Source organism: Pocillopora damicornis, chromosome 11 (genome assembly GCF_964200805.1).
Source record: "Pocillopora damicornis chromosome 11, jaPocDami1.2, whole genome shotgun sequence".
Lineage (NCBI taxonomy): Eukaryota > Metazoa > Cnidaria > Anthozoa > Scleractinia > Pocilloporidae > Pocillopora > Pocillopora damicornis.
In genome coordinates this window covers 20,881,702-20,890,108 of record NC_142680.1, presented here as the reverse complement: position 1 = coordinate 20,890,108, position 8,407 = coordinate 20,881,702, and positions in this window count along the sequence as shown.

The window sequence follows — 8,407 nt, the reverse complement described above, 5'->3', positions numbered from 1 at the left end:
ATGATGTTGTTGAATTTACTGACCATATGTTAGAGACATTAGATCTACTATCAGGGGTGTGGCCAGCCTCTAGTCCCGTGGGCCCGGCCTACAATTGTTTTCCGCCCGCTTGACTTTTCTAATATGACTCTTACAAATGTTGAAACCAAAATTGAAATTGCTCAGCAAAAAGGCCTACAACAAGTCAAAGAGCTGGCTACAACGGCCTGCTTTCAATCAAACGAGTTTGATCAATTTTAGTCCATTTTATCAATCACTCGTCAGTTTGTTTTAGAGAACGACAACATAGACAAATTGTCCATGTAATCTAAACAAGGAAATAGCGAAACAGAGTTTATTTTAACTGAAGTTTCCATTGCTGTGACTTTTAATGTATGTGACATGGAATTTGTTGTTTTCATTAGGAAAATATTTACGCCAATAAATTTGGGAAACACTTGAAGTAGTAAGCCATGTAGTCGTCAATGGGAATTATTTTGGTGAAAATGTTCATGAATAAATGTAAATCTAGGCCGTAGTTAAAAAGGTTCAGGGCTTCAGGATAAAACTTGCATTTTTTTGAAAATTTCCTGTTGAAATTTTTTTCATGGCTTTAAATTTACCTTAGTATAATTTGGAGATGTCTGATGATATCTTTCTTAGATTTAAGAATTTATACTTAGGTATTCAGAGCACGCTTTGTAATTAGAACCCGTTATGTGGTCAAAAGTTTAAGGTATACTGTATCACAGCTGTTTTAAAAGACATTTTTGTAAAATCAATGTTAATTTTTGACAGATTTTCATAACTACCATTGGTATATGCTGCCAGTGTAAAATGTAATAGTTAACCTTGCACATGGTTGAATATGATGTAACGTAGGATTTTAAAAACAAGCTGGGACAATTTCGACTAAACATTCTTTTTATAATGTCAGTGTATTTGGTGTGAATTGTTTTGATGCTATTTGTATTTAAAGTTGAAGCTATTTGTTCATTTACATAAGTTTTTATTCATTGACTCATTAACTCCCAAGTTGTGAAGAAAAATTCTCCCAACTGATAAGAATGTTTCTTTGTTGCTTCTTTCTGAGAATTCGATGAAACATAACGTTTCTAGTGAAAAATAATCCGCTAGTTTAGATTTTCTCTAATTCTTATTGACACCATATTTGTCGGTGCATTAATTTTGCGAGGAGAATTTAAGTTATGATCAATCTTGGGAATAAATGGGTTCATTTTAGTGTCTCCGTTTAGCGTGTACTTTACTTAATGCCTTGAACAATTTAATGCAGTTTGTATTGTACTTTTTTAACTTTTTTGTGTAAGAGAAATAGAGAGTGTATAAAATACAAAAACTGCGTTTGTTTTCATTGTCTGTCTCCATATTCTAAGGATTCGCGTGAGATGCAGGGAGAACAGATCCTACGGGGACTTTAATGCTTGTTTTGACCCGCGCGCGCCAAGTTGATAATCTTTGCAGCTGACAGTGTACTGACATTCCATGTTTCAAGCCCCCACCCACTTAACAAACGCTCGTCGACTCTTCGATTGTGTCTCTTTCACTGTCTACCGTTCTCCATATTGTCACACGATTTTGAATGCCGACGGACGTGTTCATACTGTTACCTGTGTGCGCCCTTTTTACCATTTTACACCTTTTCACATTTGTGCATCTGTTTTTTCTCCTTCCTTTTGTTCCTTCCCTTTTTTTCATCGTACTTTTCCTTTATTCTCATTTTTACGCGCACTTCTTTCGTCACCCTCAACTTTATTCTTCTACGCGCTTCATTAGACGCGACTATCTCCTTGTCTGTTTCAGTTTTCATTCGTCTCAATCCTCGCGCAACGTCAGGTCTCTTACAACTCATATACCTCCTTACTTCTCCAGAGTAGTTGTTATTATGCTTATTTTGTTCAATTTAGGATGGTGTCCTCTTGGCATCATGTCTAGTAAAATCTTAGTTTTCCTTTCGACTCATTCCCAGTCCACAGGGGGTCTCAATTTTAAGTCTCACTTGCCAGGGTTTGCTCTCCTCGGTCCTCTCATCACAGTAGCAGCTATAAAACGAAAGAGCTCCCTCCAAGTCTCTGCGACATAATCGATGCATCTTGTTGGAAACGAGTCCTTCAATGTCCAAATTAAGGCTTCTTCTATCATCTGATTGCGAATGGATCAAACTCTCGTCCAGGGTCCACCAACATCGCGAGTCCAAGATGGCAGCAGGCCAATCCACAGACTTCTCCGAGTCGGTAGCCGTCATCATGGATGTAGACGCAGAGAGGACCTTGAGAAAGAATTTGACAAGACAATAATCAAGAAAGGTTAAGTTATTGTAATGCTTCCTAAGAGGTAGTCGATAAGAGCCCGAAAGATTCATTAGAAGCAAACACGTTCCGTCGATTATTGGACTCCATGTCTCGTACGTCTATATGCCCCTCTCCTCCTACCCTAAATAGCATTATACATCCCTTTATTGCAACTTTTAAAATTATACAGCACAATACAACATTATACCCCTGAGTAGCACTGTAAATCCGTAAAATGCGGTAACTAGACAACGCTTCACAACAATATGTACTCCTAGATAGCACTATGCTTCCCTTTACTGAATTTTAAATCACCATACAGCGCTGTATTAACAATTGTTCCAATTTGGCGCTAAAATAAGTGCGGATATTTGTCCGCGGTCATTTTCGCGAATTTTCTGTCCCAAGTTGCGAAAGCTGTGAGCTTCGAGGAACAGATAACATTCAAGGACAAATATCCGTACATATTTTCGCGCACAAACAGACGCTATTGCGTTTTTTATCCTTAAAATATTTTGCAACGCACGTGAAAAATGTTAATGAACAGCTTACTGAATTGAATACTCGATGAAAACCTCTGCGTCGTTTAAAGAAAACATAGCATTTTCCAGCGCAGTCATGACCCGTCTGACGTGAAGATACAGAGATCGAGAGTTGATTGCGGCTTCAAGTTTCAAACTCGTAAAGGCGGGAACTATGTCTTGAATTCTTGGGTTGGACTCAAAAAGTCTGAAACAAAATCAGTCATGATCATTGTTATCAATTCTGAATGATTGAAATTCGATTCACGTTAACTTTGATAATAAATTTTACTGCCATTTTTCCAGTTATACAAAGAAATCAAGACACTGAGCAATACCCACAACAAGACACAGCTACAGTGTTGTGAATCTCCATTCCCATCTTTAATAGAACTGTGTTATCACGAAGGTAGTGCGCGTGCGTTTGCATTTTAAAGTCACTTTTGCACAAAATAATGAGCCGATTGGCAGGAAAACAGGCGAAACACGCAACAGCGCTGGTGCTTTTGCGTTTGCGTTTTGGCGTTTGCTCTCTAAAAAGCCGGAGAAAACGTGTTCACTGTCTATTAAATTATTGATCGTTTTCATTTCTCGGGTTCTTCTTTAAAACCGGAACTCGGTTCTTAGCGACTTCTTCAAGTACTGCACTATTTAAGATGTATCTTAAATCTTTATACAATAGGAAATAGACAAACAACAGGTGGCGCCTTTTAAAGGGCATTAAACACGTTAGGATAAGTCTGAAAATTCTTTTGGCAACAATAGTCATCAACAATTTATAAACATCGATAGCAGTTGCGACAGTTTACGCGTTATATTTCAGTGTTTTACATTTGGAAAATTCATTTCTATTTATACGATGACTAACTCTCTTTCTCACAAATGTGAAAATAATTCTGAACCTGGTTAGCTCAGAGGTGATTTAGACAGTAAAAATAATGTCAGCAAATATAAACAGCGACTGATCCTTTGTGAAAACTTGTAAATAATTATTCTCAGTTCCTCAGGATCGGATGTGCTATTTTTTCCTTCTCATTTTTCAAATGGTATATATGAGTGTTTGAATGTTATATCTGGGGACGAACTTTTCCTGCAAAAAATTTGGGCTCCAAAGACACAATGGTCACCTACTGACACGAAAAATAAAAAGAAAAGAACACACTTGAAATATAGATCCATTTTAAGTGAACGTCGCTGAACGTTATAGAAAACAAACAAATTGAGTTTGAAAGGTGCACGCATTTCGGCTGGTGAACATAGTTGCATTCACTGCTCTAATTCAGTGGAACAATTTATACAACAATAAAGGAGTAAGTTTCTAAAGAAACTGCGGTGCTGCGTCGGTGGGAGAATATAGCAGGTAATTTAGTGTTAACAACTGAGTTGAAAACGTATGGCACCTATCGTCAAAACTTTTCCGTCTTACATTAAGGACAGCCAACACGCACTTGAAATTTTTCGTAACTTTAGTTTCCTCGGCCAAAACAAAGTTATTTTGACTATGGATATAACATCTCTTTATACTGTCATTCCCAATGGTCTCCAGGCCCTCAAACATTTTTTCGATCATCGCACTGTTAAGGAACCTAGCTCTGAAACACCACTCCGTCTGGCCGAACTAGTGCTCACACTCAATTGCTTTTCATTCGGTGGTAGCTACTACAAACAAAATAATGGGGTAGCCATGGGTACTAAAATGGGACCCAACTACGCCAATCTTTTTGTAGGTTTTATCGAACATCAATTTTTTAGTCAATACCACGGCCGAAAACCTGAACTCTACAGCCGTTACATTGACGATTGCATCGGCGCTACCTCCTCTACCAAAGAGGAGCTCACCCAATTTATAACCGCCATCAATTCCTTTCATCCAGCTCTTAAATATACTTGGGAAATTTGCGACACTTCTTTGGCTTTTCTAGACATCAAAATTTCAATTGAAGATAACGGTTTATGCACTAATGTTTACTACAAACCTAAAGATTCACACAGTTATTTGTTGTATTCATCTTCACATCCATCACACGTCAAGAACTCCATACCTTTATCACAGTTTCTCAGACTTCGTCGTTTGTGTAGTAACGACTCTGATTTTTCCAAAGGGTCAGAGGCAATGTGCTAGTTTTTCGATAAGCGTGACTATCCTGTCTCTGTCGTTCAAGCGGGCCACCACCGTGCCCAACAAATTGATCGACAGTCAGCACTACAAACGGCTGAGAACGATAACACTGACCGCATTCTATTTACTCTTACATTTCAGCCTCGCAACCACGCAGTTAAATCTATCATTCTTAAAAATTTTAAATTACTCCAAAACGATTCAGAGACTGGCACTATCTTTTCGCAACCCCCACTTATTTCATTCAAACGTGACAAAAACATAGGCAACTTTCTAGTCAAGAGTTCATTTTAAACCAATGATCAATCTGGAACTTTCAAATGCGCTCGCTCACGATGCAAAACTTGTTCTTTCGTTCATAACGTAGAGAAAATATCGGGACCCAAGAGAACCGTTAAGATCACTGATCTCTATACGTGTACCTCCGCCAATGTTATTTACTGCATAACTTGCACTTATTGCAATAAGTTATACATCGGCGAAACAGGAAGACGACACTAGGTGACCGATTCCGAGAACACCTTCGCGACGTGGAAAGAAATGACAAGGACGCATCCAAACCAGTCGGTAGACACTTTAATCTTCCTAATCATTCTATACAGCACATGGCAGTTTGAGGCCTTTCCTTACATCTAGGCAGTTCGGAAAGCCATAAAACATTAGAACAAAAATTTATCTTCCAAATCGGCACCCTTGATCCCCACGGAATCAACAAGCGCTTTTCATTCAACTAATTTATTCCTGTTTTCTCGTCACAATATTCCCACCAATGGCGTGGCTCCATTTGCTGCATATAAACCCATACACAACTCACAATTCCTCCAATCGCCCTGACGAAGGGCTAACGCTCGAAACGTTTTTATCCTTTACAGTGGCTAATTAACACTAAATTGCCTACAATTTATACAACAGTAGGTTTTTCAATGCTTACTCAATGGAATGTCTATCTCTAACGCTGTGTTTTATCGATACCATGGTCATCACCGACTGAACAACAAATTTGTAGTGTTTACTGACAGTTCAAATGAATTATTTAGGATATCATCCATCGAAATTGAGGTTCGATCGTCATGCAACTAAGAATAAAGGTAAAATCCTTTGGTAACGAACGAGGAACGAAGAATAAAAACCATGGAAGTCATCAAGAAACGATAGGAAATAGACAAACGACAGGTGGCACTTTTTAAAGGACATTAAACACGCTACCATAAGTCTGCAAATTCTTTAAATGTAGTTTCTGAGGCTTGCTTTACTGTGAAAACCGGAGATCGCCATGATGAGCGAGCCGTGGTGGACTTCAGCATGATCATATTCATTCAGACACTGTCATGATTACTATGAATTTTAACAGTTGTGCCAGTTTGGTAATATTGTTCATCATTTCTGTTTTGTTCTGTTTTGTTTTTGAATACTGAACTTTATATACTATACGAGTGTTAGCTGTGTTTGATTTTTATTACCATACGTAAGCTTGCAATCTAACTGAGCGCGAAAATCTTTAAAAATCAGAATGTCTATTGTGTTTTTCCTTCGAGGATTTTTGTATCTGCTCAAGTTTTAATAACGTAAATTACGGCGCCTGGAATGTTTACAAACCTTTGTTTGGTTCTTCTGTTGCTACTTCCCGGCTCGCTTGTTCCGAAATTTCATTTTCAATTATCGGAAAAAGGCTAAAAAGAAGTCCCAGAAAAGGTCGAACATGGTACAATTTGGCAGATAGCGTGACAGCTTTAGCTCAGCTCTATGCTCTATACTCTCATAGAGCTCTTTCAACCAATGACAGCGCGCGTTATATCCGAACTTTATTGTAGATTAATATAACTCATTGAGAAGACTGTTTATCGGAAAAATTTCTAATAGAATCAACAGTTATCAAATTTATTTTAAGCTTGGATCTCAAATTATAACTGACAGTTAAAAAACAAAGACATTTACGTTTCTTTTTTTCTCGACATTATTGACCATCATATTACAAAATTGAGGCCATAGTTGGTTTTGTGACCATCACCTATATCAGATGTCCGTTATCACTCAAAGGTCCTCTTACCAAATGTAATCATAAAAATTACAACTTCCTGGATTGTGATTGGTTTAAAAAACTCCTATTTTCCACTAATTCACTTGCCAAGTTGTTATCGGACAGTTCAGTAAGCCAATCACATTAAAAGTTATAGTTTAAATCAACCAATCACATTAAAAGTTGCAGTTTAAATCAACCAATCACATTCAAAGTTCCAGTTTAAATCAACCAATCACATTCAAAGTTGCAGTTTAACTCAACCAATTGTAAGTCTTTTAATGCAAATTTTCCATTTTTATTCATAACTTGGTTATTCTTCTTTCCCGGAAATTGTAAATTTTTGGATTAATTGGTAATTAGTAATAAATTTTAAGAAAAAAACGACAATATTTAAGAGAATTCTCTTAGGAACCTGTAATTTTATGATTAATTGGTCATCATTGGTAATTAATAATAAATTGTAAGCAACAAATAAGGACAAACTTTAAGAGAACTCGCTCAGTAAGAACCTGTAATGTTAAACTCCTTCTCATACCCCTACTTACTAACTATTTCATACCCCTACTTACTAACTATTTCATACCCCTACTTACTAACTATTTCATAACCCTACTTACTAACTATCTCATACCCCTACTTACTAACTATCTCATACCCCTACTTACTAACTATCTCATACCCCTACTTACTAACTATCTCATACCCCTACTTACTAACTATCTCATACCCCTACTTACTAACTATCTCATACCCCTACTTACTAACTATCTCATACCCCTACTTACTAACTATCTCATACCCCTACTTACTAACTATCTCATACCCCTACTTACTAACTATCTCATACCCCTACTTACTAACTATCTCATACCCCTACTTACTAACTATGTCATACCCCTACTTACTAACTATTTCATACCCCTACTTACTAACTATTTCATACCCCTACTTACTAACTATCTCATACCCCTACTTACTAACTATTTCATACCCCTACTTACTAACTATTTCATACTCCTACAATTTGTAGAAGCATCTTCACACACTGATAAACATTCTGAACTTTTTCCAACAAAATTACAATTTCGTGTCTTTAACAAGCCTTACTTTGAACGGTTCGCACGATAATATTGAGTCAAAGTCAAGCGCTTTATTTCATGCAGTGAGGTTAAGAATTTGAAATTGTTTCACCAACCGTAAGAGAAGAACTTGAAAGTCTCTCCTTCACTACTATTTCAGGGTCAATTTTATCCTATAAATGTACTTTCATATCACTAAGATATAGGAGTAAAATCAAACTAGCCCGTTTCTTGCACTACCTTACGTGGAAACCATTTTGTCGATCAAATCATGAGCTGTTAAATTCAAAATAACTGCCGTAGCACGAAACTTACTCGTCCCATGTATTGCCGTTAGTGATGCAACTCTCTGTCCTTTAGCTGTGCGTACACTTGGAAAT